Below are 26,995 nucleotides of genomic sequence, written 5' to 3'. Positions count from 1 at the left end.
GTCAAGGAAACTTCCTGGAGAAGGGTGAAGTTTGAGCTGAGTGTTTTTTAGAAAGGTTCATAGACGTTAATTAGCTGAAAGGTTGAGCAGAGGGAGGTGTTCCATCCCAAGGACATGTCCAGTACAAACATTTAGAGGTGGAGACTAGAAGTCAATGTACAAGGACCTGAAAGTGATTTCAAAAGGACGATGTGAAAGGAGGAGGTAGGCTACAGACCTGGGAGATTGCAAGTTTCAGACAAAACCAGGCTAAGGAAGATTGCAAGGTCCATACTGGACTAGGCTAAGGTTGCTGGAATTTCCTTTCTGGAGGTGAAAGCTGGGACTCTGGAGGTCTTATTTTATTTTAAGCTCTCTTTCTGTATCATGCCTGAGATTTCTCCCATGGATGCATATTCTCCTCCACACCAGTGCCTCTGCTGCATGAAAGGACATCAGAGATGGCCCCACATCATGGAATCAGTAACTTATTACCATGTGCAGAGGGTAAACCGGGTTGGGTATGAAAATCATAGCCTCCAGGCTCCTAAAGAAAAAGATGATCAGGGTTGGATTGGAAGGAGTAGATTTATAGCTCCAAGCATATTGGGGGTGTGAAAGTTCCACATCACACATTTCTCATCTTCCTCAGCCCTCATTGGCTTCTTACCTGGGAAGCCAAAGATCAGTTTCTTTGAAAGGCCATTTCAGCATCCTTTGTGCCAGCTGTGGTCCTGATGTTTGTGGACATGTTGTGAGGCTCAGCCAGATGGCTTGTCTGGTGTATATTGTATGAGAAATATATAATCATCATCATAGCTATAATTTAGTGGCCCTTTTCCATGTACACATTTAATCTCCATAATAACCTTATTAAATAGGAATTATTATTCTTGTTTTACTAGTGGGGACCATAACTTTTTGAAAGATTAAGTGATTCATCCTAGAAAACATAGTCACCACTCAAGGTAAGAATACTTGGGTCTGTGCCACACCAGCCTTCTATCTACTTGGTATGCAGCTAACATTGTCCTTCATTGTTTCAGTTCTTAGCATTGGTGTTCTCTCCCCTTGGAGCAAGAATCTATCCCTCTTGGTAAAATCCTAGGTCCATTTTAGATGTTCTGCATATGTCACATTCTTCCATAAGCACTTTCTTGACTCCCCTCATGTCCAAATCAGAATCATCCCTCCTTTCCTATTTGTACATTGTATAGACTTCTATTACTGTCTACATTCCATAGTGATTTTGGGCTTTATCCTTGGGGCTGTGAGCCCCTCAAAGGTATGTCTCTTTGAATCTCCTGGGCTGATCCAGAGCCTCACAAATATTTTACGAACAACTGAATTAAAAACTGTTTTGGGGGTTTCAACTGGGAACATTATTTCACTTATTCATGACAGTTCTCATTTCTGAAAATGTTAGCCTTTGATTTATTTATCTTTCTGGTAAGTCTGTGAAATTTAACAGATGTATTTGATTGACTATAGGGGAGTAATATGACTGCTAGAGAAGGAAGGATAACTTTTGTTTAGCTCCTCTTCTTCTGAAATGTCACAGACAGATCTGAAGGAGGTCTTTCCTCATATTTTTTTATTTTTTCTTCATCACTCCTTTCTCCTTTCTTTTTCTAACTCCAAAGCTATAAGTGTCCATTCCAAAGATGAAACAAGCTTAAGATATTTGGGAAGAAAGGTGAAGACAGTTTTAAATTCACAGTGTGTGTGCCAATATTTTAAACTTTCTGGTTTTATACATTTCTTATCAAGAAGCTACTTAGTACGGAGGCTATGGTGAGTACTGACCCGAGATAGCAGTTGCCAATTATTAGCTGTATATTTGTGGGCAAGTTACTCAACCTCTCTGATCTTCAGTTTCATCACTCATAAAAGTGAGAGTTTATAATAATAGTATGGAAATCATAGGATTGTCACAAAGAAACCTTATATTCAACTGTGCAAAGTATCATTTAATACTTGTTTCCTCTAAATAGTTTTCAGTTAAAGTGATAGTTTACAATCTTGGCTGGTCATTATATTCATGCACAGAGCTTTTTAAAAACCCTACTCCTGATATTCCAATAAATACAGCTTAGAGTTACATTTTCTGATTACAGACTTACTATTGGTTTATTCAGAAAGATTAGAGAACACACCATATCATAATTAAGCATGGAAGCTGTTTTTATAATGGACAAAACATATGATTTTGAAATACTAAATATACATTTGTATCATTTTTTATTGCTACAGGGTATTTCATGCCCTACTCATTTGATTTTGGCTGAGATTCTCAGTATATCTATGGAGCACTATATCCATCAGAAAGGAGACATAGGCATGTTTAGAAGATCTCACGGGAGCCTGGTTTGGGGCAGGGAACAATGTGACCTCTGAACATGCCCTTGGGCAGATGGATAATAATTATATTGATCATCATTATAATAATGGCAGTATACATTAATCAATAGTTTTCATAAGACTTTAGCTGAGTGCTTTAATATACAGTATTTTAGTTTGCTCTTACAGCAGTTCTACTAGATACATTTATTATTATACTAGACACTAGATAGATACTAGATACATTTAGTATTGCCACCAAAGGAAAGTGGGATGACTTCCCCACTTTGAAATGCCTAGTATGTGTCAGAATTGAAATTCCAATGAGATCTTTCAAACTCCAGAGCCTGATAGACCCTTTTAGTCTGGTGCCTTACTATTCTCAAATCTTACGAATAATTATGTTTGATGGAAATCTATGCTTACTCAGCAATCTTTTGGTGTAATTTAGCTTCCCATGGCAAGTCTACAGGGAGAGAAAGTGCTGATCAGCCTACCTGAGTTTGCTCTACTTGAAGGCTACATTTCTCATTGAAAGATAATAAATAGGCATCAGGTTGATACATTGGCTTCACTAGACTGATTAATATGATCTCAGTTCTGGGAGCTGACAAATCAAGAATTTGAGATTGTGGATATGAAGCTCAGACTGTGGTGAATTCACTAGGGTATTGCCCTTTGTGTGGACTTGCCTGGGAAGCTGTCTAGCCTTTTGCACTTGATACTTCTGCAGCTTTTTGCAGACTTTCATGGAACTCAGTCCCATATTGAGCAAAAAAACATTTGCTGTACATTATTTGTCTCATCAGGGGGACCAGATATGTTTACCAACTTAGCATTTCCATACTGAGACTATGCTCCTTCTACACCCAAGTATCCCCTGATGATGCTTTTTTACTAGTTAGGTTAGCATTACTTGAAGCCACAAACCAACTCCAAATATTATAAAGAAGTTTATTTCTCACTCACATAACGTCATTTTTCATTTTGTGTTTCCACAATCTTCAACATAGTGCCTTCAAGGTCACCAAGAACGTGTATGGAGGATTGCACAAGGGAGATTTTTTATTCATCAGTTCTGGAGTGGTATCTGTCACTTTGAATCATATTCCCTTGGCTAGAATTTAGTCACACAGCCACATCTGAATGCAAAGGAGGCTTGGAAATGTAGTCTAGAGTGTGTCTAACAAGAAAGAATAAGGTTTTTGAGTAGCAGTCCATTTCCTGCATGATCACAAATGATTATTTTTAGCTGTCATCCTTCCAGACCTCTAGCTTTGTATGCAAATCTTGTTTTTCTACATCTCCACTTGGACGTCTTACAGAATATTCAATTTTCAAAACTAAATTTATTTTCTTTCCCTGCCTCTTGCAACATCTTTGCCGTCACGATAGCCTCTCACCTAATGACACTATAATTCTCCAAGACATCTAACACAGAAACCTGTAATTTAACCAAGATTCTCCTTCCTTCCCTCACTATCTTAGCCAATCTCTAAGTTCTGTCTCATTTTCATCATCACTACTAGAACATAACATGGGCTAATGGTTCAGAATATAGTTTCTGGAGTTAGGCTGCTTGGGTTGGAATTACAGATCTACCATTTTTAGTCCCATTACTCGAGCAAGCTACTTAACTTTTTGGTGCTTTGTTTTCTCATCTGTAAAATGGAAAGGCTGTAAGAACAGAATCTACCTCACGGGGTTATTTCAAGTTAAGTGAATCAATATATGAGAAAGCTTTACAGTGAGTGCCACATAACATGTGCTCTCTTTTCTTTTGGTCCTAATTAAAGCCAAAAACTCCTGCTTAGTCTCTGCCTCTAGTCTCACTCATTTCCCTCTCTTCCTTTTCATTATTTTCATAAAGCTTAACCCTGTAATGATACCTTACTGTCATCTAAATAAATTTCAAATTTCTTTACATGGCAGTCAATGGTTGCTAAATCTTGGTACTCATGTTTCACTCTATTTTATTTTATACTCCCTCAAATTCAAACAACGATATGAGGTCTTGTTAGTTCTTAAATTATGCTTCCTTGAAATCTCTTAAAATATCAACTCCCTGATTTTTAGAAAGCCAAGGAGGAAGAAAAATGATTTTCTTCTAAAATGAAATGAAATTTTTTTTCATTTGCTACTAATTTGTATCAATTCTTCATCACCATCACCACCATCATCATCATATATCTATATATTATCTATATCATTTTTATGTATATCATCTATAACTATCTCTCGTGTATCTTCTTGATTGTGTGTGTGTGTATGTGTGTGTGAGGGGATGTCATGATTTTGGAGTGCTTCTGTTGTTCTTTATCAATACACAGCATTTCTGAATTCCAGGACAATTTCAGAAGACAGAAACTAGAAAAAATATCTGGAATTTCTAGTTAAACCTCCATGCATTATTTCTGTGATCCAACTCTCTAAGGTATAAGCCACTGAACCTAAATGCATTTCCGATTAGAGAGACCAAATATTTAGATGCTTTTTTTAAAAAAAAATCTCCCAGCCTCTTTACCAACACTACTCAACAAGCACAGAATGCATGAGAGCAAGAATATGAGAGGGAAAAGAAAACATGGAAGTTACTATGAATCTCCAGTTGGGTGGTCCTTTAGGCAATATTCTGACATGGTGACGTGCTAATGACTCGCTTTCATGTAATGCTCAATGGACTCTGGTAGGTAGCCTTCTAGGATGGCCTTGAATGGTTCCCACCTCTTAGAACTTACGTCTTTGCATAGTCCCTTCCCTTTAAGTGTGGGCTGAAGGACCTAATGACTTGTTTCTAACAAACAGTATATGGCAAAGACTGTGACTTCCAAGTTACTAGAACTCTCTTGCCTTCTTGCTCTGAGAATGCCTTTTGCCACATTGTGAGTTGCATGGCAAGGAACTAAGGTAGCCTCTAGCCAACAGCCAGTTGGGACTTGAGGCTCCTCTTCTCAGAGCCCATGAGAAATGGACTCCTGTGATTAGCCATGTGAGTGAGCATGGAAGCAGACCCTCCCCGAGTTAAGCCTTGGGGTGAGTGCTGCTCTGCCCATCACCTTGATTGGAGCCTGTGAGAGACCGTGAGCCAGAGGATGCAGCTAAGCCACAGCTGGTTTCCTGACCCCAGACCTGTGAGATAATAAATATTTTAAGTCACTACAATTTTCATGGAATTTGTCAAGTATATGTACCAATAAATTGACTATCAGAAATTCTCATCACTGTAGATAACACACATACACAACTCTCCCTTTGTGCTTTAAAGTGTATAGACTCTGACTACAAAACATTCACTCAGACATAAAGAATGCTCTTTCTACTACCAGGTAGAGTTTGATTTACCATGTATCAGGTTAAGAAGAAACTTCTTCCTGTTTATCATACACCACCCTTGAGTATTCACTCACTCATTATCTCTCTAGCTTTTTAGAAATTCATTCTCCAAAACTTAGACCCGTCCAAACCCTACCATGATCTTATATAATACTTGGTGTTTGGTTGGTGCTGAATGAATATTTATTCAAGAAAAGAAGAAGAAATGAAATGGAAGATCAGACAGTGTCATGCTAGAGAAAGAGATTTAATAAACAGAAAATAATATAAATATTCAGAAGTCCATAGTTTTTACATCAATTGGTGAAGTTAGTTTCTGTAGAAGACAGGAAGACCAATGTAGCTAAAGCCAGACAGACACTCTACATTCCCTGTTGCTGGAATGTGTCTATATTTTCATTTTCTCTCTCACTTATGTTCTCTTAACAATTATTTGTGATTTCTTTATGCTAGGTACTGTTCTGTGTGTGTTATATTTGACATCTCATTGTATTCTTACAATATGCCTGTTAAGTAGGCTCTAGTAACCCTTGGAAACCATTGATAATTAACTTACAGTCCTGTTACAATGGAGACTCTGGAAGGAATAGACCTTCTTTTCTAAGCTGTTGTCATTATTCTCTAACTCAGCAACCCTTTTGTCAGTCCTCTCTAGTTTGGAAAATAATTTCTGAGCTAGGGCTATTCAGTCCAGTGCTTCTTCTAGTGATGATTCAGTGAGTTTCCTTCCACAATATCTTGTGTAATTATGATCTCTGCATTTTTCTTCCTTGAAATGGGTAGAGACCAAGCATAGAGACGGATCTGGAAGACGGCATATTTGAGGACTGTAATGCTTGATATACTGAGTGAAAATTAGAGTTGATGGTGATAAGTCCAAAGGAAGCCAGGCAAGAAGACGAAGTCATGAAGAACAATATTTATCCATTAAATAAGTAGGCATTTACAATGTAGTTTTGTAGAATTTGGCTCCGGAGTACAGATGCAAGTAAAAGTTACAGAGAAGGAGGTTTGCATTCAAAGTAAAGGTTTTTAATAACTAGCGCTACTTAATGCAGGCCTGAGAGGTCTCCTGGTGAGGTGATCTTACATTCATTACAAGCACTTAGCAGGAGCCAAAGAACTGCTTATGAGACAGGTAGATAGGATTTCTGTGTTGGGCAACAGATTTGACTAGATAAGCCCTAAGTCTCATTTATAATTGCAATTCTCTGGAGGCTTTTGCCTCAATGGGGAGAGCATCTTCCTTTTGATGTAAATAATGCCTTGAGAGAAGCGTTAACATACAGTTGGATAGTGTTGCTTGATATGTGCTTTTTGAGCCCTAGCAGGTTGTTCTTGAGAAGGATAGAGATGAAATTTGTTTTTTTCCATGCTAAGCATGCATGCACACGTGCACATACAGGTCTATATCTTAATATATTTGCTTTTCATATGCCCTTTTATCTTACCTGACTCCAAAATGTAGACTTTTCCACTTAGCTAGTTTATATTGTGGGTCACCGTGATTATTAATTTTATGTGTTAATTTGGTTGGGCTGCAGGGTGCCCAGATAGATCATATGTTATTCTGGGAGTTTTATTTCTTTAGATGAGACTAACATGTAAATGGATAAATTTGAGTAAAGTAGATACATTCCACAGTGTGGACATTCAATCAGTTTATGGCCTGAATAGAATAAAATACCCAGCTTCCATGAACAAGAAATCATTCTTCAGCAGACAGTCTTCAGACTTCATCTGCATCCTTAGCTCTCCTGGGTCTCCATCTGCTAGCTCTCTAAGAGAAACTGCACAATTTTTCTTCTAAGCCTTGAGGCTGCACTGCAGATTTGGATTTGCCAGTCTCCTTAATTCTGTGATCCAATTCCTTATAAGAGTCTATCTATCTATCTATCTATCTATCTATCTATCTATCTATCTGTCTGTCTGTCTGTCTATCTATCTATCTATCTATCTATCTATCTATCTATCTATCTATCTATCTATCTATCTACACACATCCTATTGTTTCTGGTTCTCTGAAAAACTCTGACTAATATACTCCCAGTAGGTGTTAGGTAAGAGTTTAGTTCTCACATTTGTGGTGGGCAGACTTTATCTCCTCTTTTGAAAATAATTACATTTAATATTCTCCAAAGCCTTTAAGACCAGAATCTATAGCTTATTCTTTTCTCTTCTTGAAAAAGTAGTAGGAGCAAGATCCTGAGATATCAAATTAGATCTGAATACTGCCTTCCCCAGTATTAAGTGTGTGACTTTTATAGCCTTTCTGATCTCCTCTGGTTCTCTCCAGCATTTGCTTCAGAAAAGGCTGCTGTCAAGTTTAAGGGAATTAACATATATGAAAGGACTTTGTGAAACTGTTATTAATAGCTTTCTGTTGTTTGGTTAGCTTATTGTAATACTGTCTTTCTTTTCTTCCTTTTTTCTTTTTGAAGGGCTGCCAATCCTTAGAAGACCATAAAGGCCTGGCAATTTTTTGTAAGAATGTAATGTCTTTTATACACACACACACACACACACACACACACACACACACACACACACACTTTAAGTTCTGGGGTACATGCGCACGAAGTGCAGGTTTGTTACATATGTATACAGGTGCCATGTTAGTGTGCTGCACCCATTAACTCATCATTTACATTAGGTATATCTCCTAATGCTATCCTTCCCCACTCTCCACTCCCCTTACCCCACAACAGGCCCCAGTGTGTGATGTTTCCTTTCCTGTGTCCAAGTGTTTTCATTGTTCAATTCCCACCTATGAGTGAGAACATGCGATGTTTGGTTTTTCGTCCTTGTGATGGTTTGCTGAGAATGATGGTTTCCAGCTTCATCCGTGTCCCTACAAAGGACACAAACTCATCCTAATTTATGGCTGCATAGTATTCCATGGTGTATATGTGCCACGTTTTCTTAATCCAGTCTATCATTGATGGACATATGGGTTGGTTCCAAGTCTTTGCTATTGTGAATAGGGCTGCAATAAACATACGTGTGCATGTGTCTTTATAGCAGCATGATTTATAATGCCTTGGGTATATACCCAGTAATGGGATGGCTGGGTCAAATGGTGTTTCTAGTTCCCACAGCCAATATCATAATGAATGGGCAAAAACTGGACGCATTCCCTTTGAAAACTGGCATAAGACAGGGATGACCTCTCTCACCACTTCTATTCAACACAGTGTTGGAAGTTCTGGCCAGGGCAATCAGGCAGGAGAAAGAAATAAAGGGTATTCAATTAGGAAAAGAAGAAGTCAAATTGTCCCTGTTTGCAGATGACATGATTGTCTATTTAGAAAACCCTGTCATCTCAGCCCAAAATCTCCTTAAGCTGATAAGCAAATTCAGCAAAGTCTCAGGGTACAAAATCAATGTGCCAAAGTCACAATCATTCTTACACACCAATAACAGACAAACGGAGAGCCAAATCATGAGTGAACTCCCATTCACAATTGCTTCAAAGAGAATAAAATACCTGGGAATCCAACTTACAAGGGATGTGAAGGACCTCTTCAAGGAGAACTACAAACTACTGCTCAGTGAAATAAAAGAGGACACAAACAAATGGAAGAACATTCCATGTTCATGGATAGGAAGAATCAATATAGTGAAAATGGCCATACTGCCCAAGGTAATTTATAGATTCAATGCCATCCCCATCAAGCTACCAATGACTTTCTTCACAGAATTGGAAAAAACTACTTTAAAGTTCATACGGAACCAAAAAAGAACCTGCATTGCCAAGACAATCCTAAGCCAAAAGAACACAGCTGGAAGCATCACGCTACCTGACTTCAAACTATACTACAAGGCTACACTAACCAAAACAGCATGGTGCTGATACCAAAACAGAGATATAGACCAGTGGAACAGAACAGAGTTTTCAGAAATAATACCACACATCTACAACTATCTGATTTTTGACAAACCTGACAAAAACAACAAATAGGGAAAGGATTCCCTATTTAATAAATGGTGCTGGGAAAACTGGCTAGCCATATGTAGAAAGCTTAAACTGGATCCCTTCCTTATACCTTATACAAAAATTAATTCAAGATGGATTAAGACTTAAATGTTAGACCTAAAACCGTAAAAACCCTAGAAGAAAACATAGGTAATACCATTCAGGACACAGGCATGGGTAAGGACTTCATGTCTCAAACGTCAAAAGCAATGGCAACAAAAGCCAAAATAGACAAATGGGATCTAATTAAACTTAAGAGCTTCTGCACAGCAAAAGAAACTACCATCAGAGTGAACAGGCAACCTACAGAATGGGAGAAAATTTTTGCAATCTACTCATCTGACAAAGGGCTAATATCCAGGATCTCCAAAGAACACAAACAAATTTACAAGAAAAAAACAAACAACCCCATCAAAAAGTGGGCAAAGGATATGAACAGGCACTTCTCAAAAGAAGACATTTATGCAGCCAACAGACACATGAAAAAATGCTCATCAATACTGGCCATCAGAGAAATGCAAATCAAAACCACAATGAGATACCAACTCACAGCAGTTAGAATGGTGATCATTAAAAAGTCAGGAAACAACAGGTGCTGGAGAGGATGTGGAGAAATAGGAACACTTTTATACTGTTGGTGGGACTGTAAACTAGTTCAACCATTGTGAATACAGTGTGGCAATCCCTCAAGAATATAATGTCTTAAGACCAATATCAGTGAAATCTTCATGGTTAGATCATAACATTATTTGCTTGATTTTACTTCTGGCCTTCAATTTGAGTGGCCCACTTCCTTGGGACAGTGTTGGATTAAAAAAAGAGTAAAGGTTAGGTCTCATCTTCTCACCTAACATATGTTCAAAGATAGGTGCATTCAGCTTTCTGGACCAAGACCTTTGCAGTGATTATCAAGGAAGAGAAAATCTCATTCACCAAAGATCAACTTTAGAGATATAAAGGAACAAAACTGAAGTGAGTAAAGGGAAGTGATAGAATTGATATTTGAAAACAGAAAGTTGTAATTATCTTCTAATTATAATATATTTTCTTGGCCATCAAAAAGCCCCCTTCTGGTACTGGATATGTCACTTCTCTTTGTTCTTACATGAAAAGAAAGTTTCTGTTTTTGCCTTTTCTTTCCTATCACTAAGTATGGCCTTTGAAACATCATATTGCAAATTCACACATCCACTTTAGTTTGAGAGAAGTTAGTTGTAATTAGAGATAATACTACCACAAGTTCCTTAGAAGAATTTTTAAAAAATTTACAAGAATGAATGAAGACACTCTGCTGAATCCAGAGAAAGGAGAAAACAAGCTGCAAAATCACCATCTGGAATGTTCCAGAAGGACAGTCTCAATGTGAAAATTACAGAAGAGAAAGGTAAGTATTTATCTTTAAAATAGTCCATCATCAGAACCTAACAAAAAAGCAGAGCTTTTAGCTCAGAGTAGTAAGTAGGCAGGTATATATGCAATGGATTTATGACACATTTTCTTTCACAGCTCCCTTTGTTTCAGCAAATGACATCATTTTCCAGTTAGTAGACTAAGCTAAAAACCTGGGAGAAATACTCAATCCTTTTTTTTTTTAATCACCCACAGATATCCTCCCCCAGTCCAACACCAGTCAGGCTGAGACAGTCTGATTTGTCTAATGAGAAGCATCTGACTAGCCTTGGTGGCCCTCCAGCAGTGGAAGGATACATCTTGGGTAGGATTAACTCAGCATAACACAGCTAGGTCAGCCTCCATAGTGAAAAGACAAAGACATTTCTTACTTTCCATGGCTTACATCTTCAGCAACCTTCAGGTTTTTAAGGAAACCCTGTTTAATATTCATAATAATCAATATTGTTAATCATATCTGGATTTCAGGGTGGAATCATTACTGGAGACCTCTCAATACCTTTGGTTTCCTCTATCTTGATATTTGAGTTTGAAAAATAGCTGTGATTATGAGAATTAGCCTCTTTACATTGAAACATAGTAATCTTAATTTTGTCATGTGTGCTCTGCAGTGATGAATCATGTTTTGGACCTTGACACAAACCTCCTAACGCTCATTCAAAGATAGCAGTAAATCTCATGTATAAAAAATATGTTTGATTTCTTCCAACTATGTCATTGCCATGTACTTTGTAATGGCTGAGACCTATTTGTCCCCTCTCTGTAAAAACATAAAAATTCATTTCAGGCAATGAAATTCAATTTGTCTTGATAGCAATTCTATAAAAAATAATAATCTGTGCAGCATTCTAATCTCTTTCTCCAATGTTATGTTGAGCCTGGGCAACTTTATCTGGCATTTTTCTAGTATTATAAGAGGATAAATGAGAATTAATGCTTCTAGTAAGGCATCTATTAATGATAATGGAAAGTAATTAAAAGCCCAAAGTAAAACCTGGAGGAAGTTTACTCCAATCCAGAGCACATCAAAATGATTTTCTTTTTTTGTTGTTTAACTTGCTGTGACAGATGGTATTATTAGTTCACTATTAGCCATTTCTTCCCTGACCTTGCTTTCAGTCTTTAGCCCTGGTGCCTCTATTTGCCCAATTACAGTAAATTTGGGCATGGAGATACCAGTAGATCTCCTAATATTTTTTTCCCTTATTCCCCTCTGTAGCAGCAATCCCACCTCCTTGGGATGTTTAGAGTCCATTACCTCTGCCAAGATGGAAATTCTTTTCTTTGCCCGCCGTGTAAAGGCATGAAAAGCCCAAGATGACAAGAGGCTTAAATTGGTGGCAGACTTCCTTTCTACCCTGTGAAAATGTTCCCCTTCCTGACAACCAGAAAGTCTACACTTTTGAGCTAAGATTTGTGAGGAGAAGAGGGGTAAATTCTCCAACTGGGTCAATGAGAATGATGGTGAGGCTACTTACGTACTTAGGTTCCTGGACTTGTGTAGTCTACCTACTGGAGAAAACAACCTCATATACTGTTTATTTAAGCCACATGCTGAATTTTTTCAGGGTGTCATTGGAAGGTTGGCACATTAGGTTGGTCTTTAAAGAAGCCCTACCATCATTTCATTAGGCTAGCAGCTTCTATGAATGGACCAGTTGTCATGTGCCCACTGCTGCATCTCATGTGAGTGGGTTCTGTGGTCCAAAGAGAGGCCACACTCCAGTTTACTAGATACTCTGTGAACGTCCAGATAATCATGTTGGATTTATGTAAAACTTGCTTTGCTGCCATCATGTCTAATAGTATACAGTTAACAGAGATAGCTCCTTAACAGATTTTTGAATGACAGCCAGTGATAGCCTGCCTCTCTTTTCCTGCTCCTTCCAGTAACAAAATAAGACCTCCTTTTTAAAGACAACATGCATGGCACTTACTAGCAAAATGAAATATTTGGATGCGAAGGTTGGTAGGGACAGCTAATTTGTTCTGCTCTCCAGTAGAGATAGGAGAAGTACTTGCGGTTACTTTTCCTGTCAGTCACTTGCGTTCACCAGTCAGTAGGGTCAGTGAGGAACAGGAGGAATTACAGGCCAGGTATTCCTGAACTACCTGCAGCTGTAGTAACTGATCTTCAGAGTGTCTAGAGTTCCAAAGAGTGTCTAGAGAGTAATTTGACTCCTTTTCCTTGCTGCAGTAGCCTTGCCATTATATTGTGGCATAACTCATTAACACTATTTTATTTTTGACAATCTCTTTTTTTGGAATAAGCTTTTATTTTGAAAATGATTAGTCAAAACCAAAAGTGCATGTTTAATGAAACATTTGGAATTAGATTTTCATTTCTCTAGAAAACTGATGATAACTGTGGAACTTGCCTAAAATATTTGTTGACATTTAAATATCCACCATGAGGGCCACAGTAATATCACTGACTGCAGCCTCTGCCAACACATGACAAATTAACATTCCCAATTACAGAAAGTGTGAAACATGACTTTTTATTTAGATCAATTGACTATTATTCTAAATTTGTTTTCCTCATTTTTAATTCAATTTTTCTTGTGCGTGTCCCCAAAATGAGTAAATTAAAAAATAGAAGCATAGCTGTGACTGCGTTGACTCCATTAGGAAAAAAAGACCTTTATAAACATCTGATAATGTCTCATCTTTCAAATTAACAGAAAAGAAACAATTAAAAAACAGGATGATTCCAATAATTGTTTGATTGTTCTTATCATTTGTTAAATACAATCAGGGGAAAGCTTGGGGAGTTTTGTTCAGTCAAAGACACACATCTCACATTATTACCAATACCACTGTAAATACATTTAAAATTTAAACAGTGAAGAAAATTTATGTTTGTGGTTATAATCCAAAGACAAATATTGATGGAACATCCATAGCATTGTGGCATACGCCATGTTTTGGGGAAGTAAGAGATCTATGGATCAACTACAAATATAGCATTGTCTTTAGGCACACATCATCATAATTGCATCCAAATAAGCTTAAATGTTCTACCAGTAAAAACAGAAGCAATGGTTGGCACAAGTTACAAAAAACATTAAATATTACATTGAGAATAAATAGACTACAGCTTTGTTTTGGCAACAAGTCTGGTGTTGAATACAAAAAAGAGTTTAGCATCGCAGTGTGTGTTTTGCTCTTTGTTCCCCATCATCAACTGAATTTTAGAAATGTTCTAGCTTGGGAACCATCATTCTCAGCAAACTGACACAAGAACAGAAAACCAAACACTGCATGTTCTCACAAGTGGGAGTTGAACAATGAGAACACATGGACACAGAGACGGGAGCATCACACACCGGGCCTGTCGGTAGGTGGAGTGCTAGGGGAGAAATAGCATTAGGAGAAATACCTAATGTAGGTGACGGGTTGATGGGTGCAGCAAACCACCATGACACGTGTATACCTATGTAACAAAACTGCGTGTTCTGCAATGTGCCCCGAAACTTAAAATATAATAAGAAAGAAAGAAATTTTCTAGCTTTTGAAGAACTTTTGCAAATTATCCTAAGTGTCCTAACTGAATTTGCTCATCCTTCCATCAGTTCTATTTCCCTTGTTCTTTCTACAGGGTGAGTAACTACTATAATCAGTATGATTCTAAGATTATCACTATTTTGGTTAAACAGGTCCCTTAAGTAAGCCAACGACTTTATCTTGTGCTTGTTCAAGTTTGCATGGAGCCATATCTGATTTTTACTTCATTCAGTGATTTTGATACAAAACCCCTATAAAAATAAAGCCCTTATGTGATAAGTCAAAAACTCCCTAAAGCTTTGTACAGAGTGCATAAGTTTGATATCATGAGTGAAGTTTTATTAAATGTAAGCTCAATGTGAGTATTTCAGGCAAATTGAGTGTTTGTGTGAGTGTTTATCTGTTTCTGAATGATAATCCTGAGAAAATAAAGGAGTTGCTGAAGATGGACAAGAGCAGTCATGGGATGTATATACTGAGATCAAAAGCCAGACCTTTCACCCAACAGGACAGCCCAGGGTGTGGTGATAAATCAAGAACTGAGGCAATAAAAGCTACAAATGAGGCCCTTTGCCAGAAAAAGCATGGCTTGAAAGAGGTTGAGATGGGTTTGGTTCTTAGGATATACATTTCTATAGCAATTTAAAAAAAGACACTCAAAGAAAACTGAATGATTGTAGAAAGTAATATGTAGAAGGAAAGAGTGTGTGTGGGCCTTGCTATCTGATGAAGGCCTACGTGCCATTTAATAGCTGTGTGTGTCCTTTGAAAATGAGGCCAAATGTGTCTACTCTTTCATGTGGTGCAAAGAGCACAGATTTTGTTGTTGAGAGGCTTAGATGGGCTGTTTAAATGTGGTTTGCCATTTACCAATGTTCCTCCCTCTATTTACAGTTTGCTGTAATAGTTTTTCAGTACACACACACACACACACACACACTAGTTATACCATTAACACTTGTGCACTTTACTCATTTGCCATTTAATAAATCTATTTATATTATTTCTCCATCAGCCAATATATAATAGATTTATCCTCTCTGATGACAGTACAGAATTCCCCACCTTTAATCAGCCCTCTATGGACAGACATTAAAATAGCTTCCAGTTTCTTGCTGGAGCAGACATTCTAGTTAGTACAGTTTTTCACACATTTACATGTATATGTGTAGGGTAAATTTCTAGAAATGAAATTATCGGGTAAACAGAAAAGTTTCCTTCTGGGAAAATATAGCACAATTACCCTTTTAAGTGTACACATCCAAGGGTCAGGATTAGCTAGAGACTTTTATACACTGATGGGCGAGTTATAAATTAGTGGGGAATTCTAGGGGTTCACTTTACATTGCTTATAATCTTATAAATTCATTTAATAAATTGCCTTAGGAGGTTGTACATTTCCCAAATAGTTTTACCTTGGAGGATCCTTTAGGAAGTAGAATAGTCCAAATTTAGATACTTGGCAGGTGATTTATCAAAGTGGTTTTAAAAATTTGTTTGTTTTTGTCCTACATGGATATCTATTTAGCCTTGTCTTTTTTTCCACAATCATATAGAGAGGGATTTGAAAGCCTTAATTAGTGAGTCATGTGAGTGGATTGGAAACAATTTTCTGAGTCAATCCCACTCCAGGAAAGTTCTTCCTAATCCCCTGTCTAGGTGGAAATGGACAGGCTGGCTTCCAGGCATTTGTTACAATCTGGCTCTTCAGTTCCCGAAAAAGCTTATTTCCCCTGAGCTTGGCTTGCTGATTTCCCAGCACACAGGTCTGCATGCAACAGAAATCACAGATGTGCCAAACTCTGGGCATCTCACAGGGAGAGACAATGTCAAGCTCACCACTACTATTCCACCTTTGCTCAAAGATCAGGTAAGGGGAATGATATTCAGGGAGGATTGCTTGAGATACATCGGTCTGTCTCTTCCTCAGATAGCCTTGAACATACACATGGATCACATAAAATAACAAGATAATTTTATTCAAGACCTTGCCTTGAAGGATATTTTAAAACTGAATTTCATTTTGCTGTAATATCTATTTAGCCTATTTTGATGTTATGAGAAATGCCCTTATAAAAAGCTTAGTGAGGTTTATAGAAAGGATGTTGTGTAGGTCAGTTTATTCATCATATCACAAACTCTCTCTCTCTCTTTTATAACAACCATTGGGATAAATTCCTATAGGATCTTAGTATCAAGGAAAGTTGTAATTCATCTGTGCCATTATCCTATTTTTAGTTCGTCAGTATTTCAAATCATTTAAGGTAAAAGTTGTCTGTTTTTATGTTGCTTGCTAGGAAGTTTAGAGCTAAATTTGTGATTAACTCACAGTACGATTTACTTATAGATTCGATTCATCCAATCCAGTAGAAGGAGGCTCCACATTTTTCCATGCAACTGAGCTAACTCATTGTAAAGAGGATATTATATATGCATCTATGAATAACTAATTCTTTAACTCCAAACAATTCACACACCCATGTTAAGATATGCACATTTGTTTCAACCTAAAACCCCTCCTTTTAGATCTCTCTTTTGGCTTCATTTAGCTTTCTTTAGGATAATTTATGCACCTCATCAGGGTGCCACAAAACTGCCCATTTCAATTTTTTAAAATGTTCCTATCTTTGTAAAATGAGAAGTGCTTTGGGTTCCTCAGCTGGTCCTCACTCAACATTAATAGAATTCAATTTTTCTTCCAAGTGTGTGGAAGCCATCCTAACCTTGTTAAAAGTTGTACAATCAGAAATTAATATTCTCTTACGTCTAATAGATACTGGTTTTTACTTGTATTGCTTTTGCAGCAAATCTGTTTCCCCTCAGATCATAAGAACATTCTAACTTGCTCAATTAATTGCTAGTTTTATCCCAGTACTTCTGTAGGCCATTATAAGATGCTTCCTCATGGTTTAACTGGTTCCTTGCCCATGCCCTTGTTCACCAACATTCTTTATTCCTACCTTTAATGTTTCTAATCCTATCAGCTCTTAAGATACCTTATAAGTTACCCCAAAACCCCTCTGGAAATTTGTGGAAATAAACACAATCACACAACTAATGTTTATTTGAGCACATGAGAAGTCACCCTGTGAGGAAATCATATTTTCCAGAAATATGTCATCTTAATTGTAACAAATATGAAGTCTAAATTTCTTACACCAATTTTCTTTTTATCATTATCCTTAAGTTCTGGGATACATGTGCAGAATGTGCAGGTTTGTTACATAGGTATACATGTGCCATGGTGGTTTGCTGTACCCATCAACCCGTCATCTACATTAGATATTTCTCCTAATGCTATCCCTTCCCTAGTCCCCAATCCCCTGATAGGCCCCGGTGTGTGATGTTCCCCTCCCTGTGCCTGTATGTTCTCATTGTTCAGCTCCCATTTATGAGTGAGAATGTGCAGTATTTGATTTTATTTTCCTGTGTTAGTTTGCTGAGAATGATGGTTTCCAGCTTCCTCCATGTCCCCGCAAAGGACATGAACTCATTCTTTTATATGGCTGCATAGCATTCCATGGTGTGTATGTGCCACATTTTGTTTATCCAGTCTGTCATTGATGGACATTTGGGTTGGTTCCAAGTCTTTGCTATTGTAAATAGTGCTGCACTAAACATATGTGTGCATGGGTTTTTATAGTAGAATGATTTATAATCCTTTGGGTATTTACCCAGTAATGGGATTGCTGAGTCAAATGGTATTTCTAGTTCTAGATCCTTGAGGAATTGCCACAGTCTTCCACAATGGTTAAACTAATTTATACTCCCACCAACAGTGTAAAAGTGTTCCTATTTCTCCACCTCCCCTCCCGCATCTGTTGTTTCCTGACTTTTTAATGATCGCCATTCTAACTGGTGTGAGATGGTAGATTCAGAATCCACATTGTGGATTCTGAAGGACTCCAATTTCTTGTGCTCTGATGAGTAATTGAATACAATTTTATGTCCTCCAGAGATGAGACAATTTTCAAGTCAAAATATATGCAATTAAAATAAGGAGCATTTTGGGGAGAGTCATTTAATCTTGTCTGATTTTATTTGGAACATAATCAATTAATTAGGAAAGAAAACAACCTCACTGTGATGTTCATGTTAAACATGTAAACAGGCATTTCATCTTTAGGCATGAGTTATACACTGATGGTAAGAAACTCTGGACAAGGTTGAAAGCAGTCCCATAACTTGTGAAAATCAATAAAAATTATTTTATTTGTGATCTGCAATTTGACATTGATAAACATATAAAACAAAGAGGTTCTGGTTCTAGTGACAAGTGAGAGTTTAGAAATACACACACACACACACACACACACACACACACACACACACACAGAGGAATACTATTCCGCCATAAAAATTGAAACCCTGTCATTGGAAGCAACATGGATGAAACTGGAGGACATTACGTTAAGTGAAATAAGCTGGTAACATAAAGCTAAACACTGCATGTTTTCACTCAAATATGGAAGCAAAACTCAGTTTATCTCATGGAAATAAAAAGTAGAATAGGACAAGCCACGGTGGTTCACACCTGTAATCCCAGCTTTTTGGGAATCCAAGGTGGGAGGATGGCTCGAGAGTCGGAGTTCAAGACCAGCCTGAGCAACATAGTGAGATCCTGTCTCTATTGAAAAAAACAAAGATTCTAGAGGCTGGGAAAGGTAGAAGGAAGAGAATATAAGGAGAGATTTGTTAAAAGATACAAAATTTCAGCTAGAGAGAAGGAATAAATTCTAGTGTTTTATACCACTCTAGGATGAGTGCAGTTGAAAGTATATGGTTTTAAATAGCTAGGAGGAGGGTAAAGAATATTTTCAACACAAAGATATAAATATTTGAGATGGTAGATATGCTAATTATGCTAATTCATTTACTATACATCCTACGTATTGAAACATTATTATGGAACTCATAAATATATAATTATTATTTGTCAATCAAAAAAATAAAAGAAATATTCATTGGTCATAGCAATATTCAAAGTAACCCTATAGGTAAACTTGAATGTTTATGACCAATTGCAACTTGCAATATAAGAAGATTGTTGGTGACAGGAAGGCTTTATCAAGTGAAGAAAGGAGACAAATAATTAACATCTGCTAGTCACATTGATCACAGATCACACAAAATACAAGAGTTCCTTTGTAGTGCAGCTGATTGTAAACTAGAAGTCGTCAATAAAATTATAAAGTTTCAACCTGCTGGAAGGTATTAAGATAAAACACTGTGGCACAGAGAGAAAGCCAGCGCCTTCACTTTGGTGAAGACTTCGTTCATATGGACAGGAGAGTTATCACTTCAGTATTTATTTATTGAATGGTGTAATATACCCCTTTCTATTCAGAGTGTGTAAAATTCCTTAGTATATCTTTCTGACCAAATTTTTGTCTTCCCCATTAAATTATGAGTTTCTTGATGACCCTAGAAGATCTAACTGCTATTCTACTCAGATATATTCACATCTTTCTTACCCTTTCTTAGTATATATGCTTCAGCTTTGGTGTTTCTTTGTTTCTAAGGACCTATACCTGAGACCCTGGGTTACTAGAGCTGGTTTTTGGGCAGCAAAGAGATCCTGAGGTTCCTGCAATGGCACACCCCTCAGGGAGGGCTTCATCCATGACTGAGTTGTGTGGGATTATGCAAGTCCAGATCTCTTGCTCTGAATTGTGGTAAGCTCTAGAATTTAACTTACACTCTAGTGTTATGCAGAATCATGCTATAACTCTCTTCTTTGGGACTTTGCCTGAAATCACCTTTGCTTGACTTCAACCTCTTTCCTCCTCTGTTTCTTCTACTCCTTTATGAAATTCTCCTGGGAGCACTTCCTTAAGAACTAAATACACAGGAATCCTGTCTCAGAGTCTGCTCCTGGAGAAATTCACAATACCTGGCTTTTAAAATTCATCTTGGTTTTAGCTGGCATAGTAGGAACTTATCAAATGCTTGTGGAGTGAATAAATGAGAAACTCAGAAGATATTTAGATGTGGAAACATGGTGAATATCCAAGAGTTTGACTTTCCTGTGGGTAAATGTGATACACTTCCACCAAATCTTGAGTGGATTCACCATGAGCAGTGTGATAAAGAGGAGCTCTGCTCTTGGTCTGTGTCTGAGGTTTGCCCTGACTGATGTGCTGCAGGTATAAGAAGGAGCTCCAGACAGTCCTTTTGTGGTCAGGTAGCAGGGGGATGCCTGTTTACTCAGATTATTTGGCTGATGAAGGTGAGAAGATGATGTTAATAAAGTTTGGATATTTCTTCCCAACCAAATCTCATGTTGAATTGTAATCCCCGATGCTGGAGGTGGGGCCTTGTGGGAGGTGATTGGATTATGGAGATAGATCCCTTATGGCTTAGTGCTATCTTCATGATAGTAAGTTCTTGTGAGATACGCTCATTTAAAAGTGTGTAGCGCCTCCACCCCCGTGCCCTGACTCTCTCTTTTGCTCCTGCTCTCATCATATGAGACAGCTGCTTCTCCTTCACCTTCTGCCATGATTTTAAGCTTCCTGAAGCCTCCGCAGAAGCAAAGAAGATGCCAGAATTATGCTTCACATAAAACTTGCAGAACTGTGAGCCAACTAAACCTCTTTACTTTATAAATTACCTAGTCTTAGGTATGCTTTCACAGCAAGGAAAGAACGGCCTAATACAGATGCTTAACACAAAGGGGTGCTGAGAAAGTGATTTCTAAAAAGGACTGTTTCTGGAAATATTCTGCACAGATGTAGTAAGGAGAGTGAAGCACAAAGGGTTTATCTAAGCTCTACATCATCTGGGTCAGTCTTCTGCTTAATTTTCTTTAAGGACTTCACAGTCCCTTTGGGTTGAAGTCTAAGAGCCTTAGCCTGCCACTGAAGGACTCTAGTGATTTTGGACTGTATAATATCTCTGGCTCCATCTTCCACCACTTCTTCCTTCAGACTCATTCCCCATGATATCTAATGCTGGGTGAAGTCAGCGTCATACTGTTTCTCATATCTGTCTCTGCTCATGCTCTTTTTGCTCTTTAAAATGGGCTTACCTAATAAATCTACCTTTAAAATTCATCTTGGTCACCTTTTTCCTTATGGATTGGGTGCCCTCATTTACTATCTCACAGCCCTCAGTACGTACATCTATCATTGGACTCATTTAAAAAATAATTGGCTATGTGTGGGTCTTTTCCATCTAGATTGAGAGCACCTTTTTACTGTATCTTTTTCCTCCTTAAATTCTCACTACCAAGCATAAGGCCAGGACCAGTGTATTCTCAACAATACACTGGTCAAATACATGTTTTAATTGTGTTGATATTTAACTCTATAATCATATTACTCTTCTAACCTCTCATAAATGAAGTGATACAGTGTTACCATTTCCGTATCATATCAGAAGTGGAGAGGTGGCTGGGAGAAATAAGACCATATGATCAATAAACAGTGTTTATGGTCTGTAATGACTTGAAATAAAAAGGGGTGCATAAAAACTCCAACTTTAAGCAATGTAAGCTAAGTTAATATATTTACTATAGGTATATTAACTTAACTTACAGACATTTCTCACAGAATTTTCTATCTCCTAGCTATGATAGAAATAGGAAGTAGATAAAGGTCAAGACTAAAATAGCAACAATAACAAAAGCAGGAGAGGAAGATTATATAGCCATCAAACCTTGTTTATGAGGAAACAGAAGGTCCATAGTAGATCAGAACCCAAGGCTAGTGTAGTCTAACAAGAGATGTCTATTGCAATATGGGACATTTGTAAAAATTAGAGTGTTAGAAAGAATCAAGAGATTGGGGGAAAGGCATACCAAAGAAATGAGTGGGAATGTTTTGTGCAATATATGAAATTACTATAGACATAATTCCGTAATAAGGTAGCCATACTAAGGATCTGAATTGACTTAGATTTAAATTAATAACAGTGTTCTCTAGAGCTAGTGTTAACAGAAGTTCTATGGGTTGCTTGGTGGTAAGGAATGATTCAGAGGCAATGTACGTGTAGATTTTAAGCACTAGAGTGGACAATAGGACTATTTATTTATATAATTTGTTTATATGACAGCAGCACAAGATAGAAAAAGCCAGGGTCTCTGAGATATCAGATAGAGGAGAGCTGCTGCTGATATAAATAAGAAATTTATTTTTGTTCTGGTAAGTCACTGTGACAAGTTAATTTGTTTCAACTTCAAACATGTCTTGTTCTGACTAACATGGAAAATATGTTGCAGCTCTAAAATAAATTAAAATATACGTAATTGGTCATAGGTTGAAACCAATAAATTTTCACCAATCTTGGTGTAGGTGTGTTCCTAATGTCTACTCAGTTGGATTTCAAAATTGTTATGGGTCAGTGGCTACTTATTGCTTATTTTATTCTTTTACTATACACATAAGATTATTTATTGCAGTTCTCCTCTTCCTTTTCCACTCTCTATGTGAGTTTTAAAAGGATTATCTGTAGTTTTGGTTTATAGAACCAGGAGGTTTAACATCTAGACCTGAGAGAAATTATTGAGCATTACCTGGAGACTCTAGGGTTTGAGCTGGATTCTGTGATGGCATGAGGTCTAGGAGTATTCTATTTGGACCCAAAGGAAATAATATTTCTGACTTCCTTATAATAAGATTACAGTATTTTTGTAGGTAGAATTGATATAAGACACTCCTAGAATTAGTCATTGACTATATCCCTTGCAATTCTCTAATGTCTCTCTTTGTCTTTCATTGCAACCAAGGAGGCCATCTGTTGAGATGAGAACCTGTGAAGATGGAAGGAACCTAGATGTTTGAGTCATGGGGTGGAGAAGAGACCATGTAAACCTACATTGAAATTTGTGTGATAAGTAAATAAACCTTTATTGTATTAAGTTACTGATGTTTGGGGGTTACTACACCATAGCTGATCTATCTTAAATAATTCACCCACTGGTACATATGTTACAGTAAAATTTAAGAACATAACAGATAAAAAAAAGTTAGGGCTTCTGGAAAGAATAGTCCTCTTACAGAAAAAAAAATTAATTTAATTAACAGATTTGTGAATCACATTATTTGATGCAAGAAAATTATGAAGTAATATGTTTGAAGTATTGGAGAAAAATTTCTCTGCATGTAGAGATTTGTATCCAATCATGCTGTCATTAAAATTTGTGGATCCAATAAATAGATACTCCGGCTTACAAAGTCTTTAAAATTTTGTAAATTGAATACATATATTGAAACTCTTTTACAGGAAGTACTCAAATACTAGAAATAACTCTAGAGGGATGTCACAAGAGTTAAAGAAAATAAAAATGATAAAAACACTTAGTAAAGCTCATTATGTTTTAAAAGAGCAAGGATCAACAAAAATTAAAGAAGAATAGAAGGAGATTTATATCAATCCAGAATTATTAGCAATATCAAAAAAGTGAACATAGGGACAATTGAAGATCCACTCTAAGCTACTTGTATTGTTTTAGGAAAATAATATATAATTGTAATCTTAAAAAATCAATAGAAGTCATTAAATATTAGTAAATGCCATCAGTTTAAGGTTATCCGCCATAATAAAAAAAAGTATAAATTTAAACCACTGATTATAAATTTGACATATCAATTGAAAATAGAAAATAAAAAACAAATAAAACGAAAATGTAGTAAATTGAAATGTGAAATATGATGCATAATTTAAAAATTACAATGAATGTAAATGAATTAAACTTACCAAAAGAAAGGCAAAAACAAAATCTAGGAACATGTTTCCCAACAAAAAGACATTCTTTTTTTTTTTTTTTTTGAGATGGAGTCTTGCTTTGTCGCCCAGGCTGGAGTGCAGTGGTGCGATCTCGGCTCACTGCAAGCTTCGCCTCCAGGGTTCACACCATTCTCCTGCCTCAGCCTCCCGAGTAGCTGGGACTACAGGTGCCTGCCACCACACCTGGCTAATTTTTTGTATTTTCAGTAGAGACGGGGTTTCACTGTGTTAGTCAGGATGGTCTCGATCTCCTGACCTTGTGATCCGCCTGCCTCAGTCTCCCAAAGTGCTGCAATTACAAGCATGAGCCATCGTGCCTGGCCAAGACATTCTTAATACAGAAAGACACAGAATGTTTGGGGAAAAGAAAGGTTGAAGACTATCAGGCAATTGTAAACAACAGCATCAAAAAATGCTTAAGTGGCAATCATAATCTAAAAAGTTGAGTTTCAGAAAACATTTCTATGGCATCATAGGATATTTCATGAAAATTAAAAAATAAACCAAAAGCATTAGAAATTATAACTATCATAAACATATATGCACTATTAATATAGACAATTATATAAACAGAAAGAAAACAACAGAAGAAATAAAAAACTCAACATTTATAACTACATAATTTAACACAGTTCACTTAGAGTCTGGAAGATAAAGAAAAATTATAGAAATCTAAATGAACTCTCACTGCTCAGAGAATGCACGTTTTTCTCAAACATATGTGAAACATTGACAAAAATTGGCCAAGTGCTAGACTACCAATTAAATCTCAGTATTATACAGAATATGTTCTGCGGCCACAGTGCAGTCAAATTAGAAATAAGTAGTATAAATATAGTCTTAAAATCCTATAAGCATACAGAATAAGTAGCATATTACTAAATAATTTTGAATTACAAAGAAAGTCTTAATAATTATGAAATATCTAGAACAATGGGGCTGGGTGTGGTGGCTCACACCTGTAACCACAGCACTTTGGGAGGCTGAGGCAGGCGGATCAGTTGGGGCCAGGAGTTTGAGACCAGTCTGGCTAATATGGTGAAACCCCATCTCTACTAAAAAAAAAAAAAAAAAAAGAGCCAGGGGAGGTGGTGCGTGTAATCCCAGCTACTCAGGAGGTTGAGGCAGAAGAACCACTTGTACTCAAGAGGCAGAGGTTGCAGTGAGCCGGGATCATGCTGCTGCACTCCAGCCTGGCCAACAGAGTGAGACTCTGTCTCAAAGAAAAAATAAATAAATAAATAAATAAGAAGAACAACGGGCAATGAAAACACACATATCAAAAGTTGTGGGACATGGCTAAAGCATATGTAAATGTTTTACAGTATTATACCTTTCAATACATTTATCAGAAAATTGGAAAGATTAACAACAAATAAGCTAGTTTTAAAACTAAAATGCTTAGAAGTTGCATGTATTGCCTCTAAAATTCAAAACAAGTTATCACAATGATTGTTCATGTGCACCAGATGCCTTGCACTCAATTATAAGAAAATATGCCAGAGGAATTAGAATTTTAGGAGGAGATGTGAATGTTATTCTTTGTAGATAATGTGGTAACCAGCCTAGAAAAAAATAACAAAATGAATGGAAAAAACATAAATACAAAAATATGCAGACATATACGCATATGTATGGCATATAACAAGGTTCTCAAACCTATTTTTAAACAAATTCTTTTTAAAAATAGGATAACAAAGGTTTATCAGTTTAAAATGATCAGATTCATACAAATTAGAAAACTGGAATTGGCAGGTGCGTTGGGCACTTTGGCATTCAGAAATTCAAGGAACTGCAGGTTTCCATGTAGAATTTAGTCAAATTAGGGCATACAAATGCCCTATGACCCCAAAATTCCATTCTTGGATAGATATCCTAGAGAAATCCCCATTCACATTCATAATGGGACATAAAGGAGCAGATTTGTCACAGTGCTTTTCATAGCAGCAGGGAGTTACTCAGCACAAGAGAAGGGAAATGTAAGGTTTGGTGAAGGCATGCTACAGAGCAGCATGCGGCTGCTAGAAATGATATGCTACATATGAAATTATGACCGAGAATATGTCTAAGAATATGTTACTGAATGAACAAAGAAACAGGATTTTATATATATATAAATATATATTATATTTATATATATAATCATTTAGGCAAATTTAAATATATAATAAAGCTACTGCCTTGCAAGGACATACAAATAAAAAGATGAATACTGACTACACTAGGTGAGAGGGTGCTTCATGGAAGTGGGCAATGGTAATGAAACAATCCCAGGAAGGAAGAAATAGTTTTCCATAACCTCCCCCCAACCCGTTTTTTTTTTTTTTTTTTTTTTTTTTTTTTTTTTTTTTTTCAAATCAGCATGCAGACCAACATTGAAGGGAGTTTTGCCTTCCAATCTGTTTGTCTGGGTTTGTGCTACATTTATTCAAACATTTGTCAAGATTCCATTACGTGCCAGGTATTGGTGATACATTTTCTGCTCTAGAAGGTTGCATTCTAAGAGTGTTCTGTGTGGAGCAAGACTTAGTAAGCAAACAAACAAGGAAATATCAAATAGCGTTAATCCCAATGCAAACAATTACTACTGGTAAAGAGTGATGAGGAGAGGTATTTTACATAGGGTGGTTGGGGTAGGTCAATTTGAGGAGGAAACATCTGAAATGAGAAACAAATGAGAAGGAGTTGGCTATGCAAAGCTTTGGGGGGTGAGGGGTGCAG

General features: G+C 37.0%; 1 long non-coding RNA gene across 1 annotated transcript in view; it reads left to right on the top strand.

Annotated features, from left to right (window-relative positions):
* Positions 1–26,995, top strand: part of LOC105487922 (uncharacterized) — a 95,049-nt gene that overhangs the window by 42,479 nt on the left and 25,575 nt on the right. Inside the window, exons 3-4 of the long non-coding RNA XR_011621458.1 lie at positions 20,068–20,220; positions 23,274–23,381. This is a non-coding gene — a long non-coding RNA (uncharacterized lncRNA). The remainder of the gene's footprint in view (positions 1–20,067; positions 20,221–23,273; positions 23,382–26,995) is intronic.

This window comes from Macaca nemestrina, chromosome 3, assembly GCF_043159975.1.
Source record: "Macaca nemestrina isolate mMacNem1 chromosome 3, mMacNem.hap1, whole genome shotgun sequence".
Lineage (NCBI taxonomy): Eukaryota > Metazoa > Chordata > Mammalia > Primates > Cercopithecidae > Macaca > Macaca nemestrina.
This window is presented reverse-complemented; position numbering and strand designations above follow the sequence as displayed.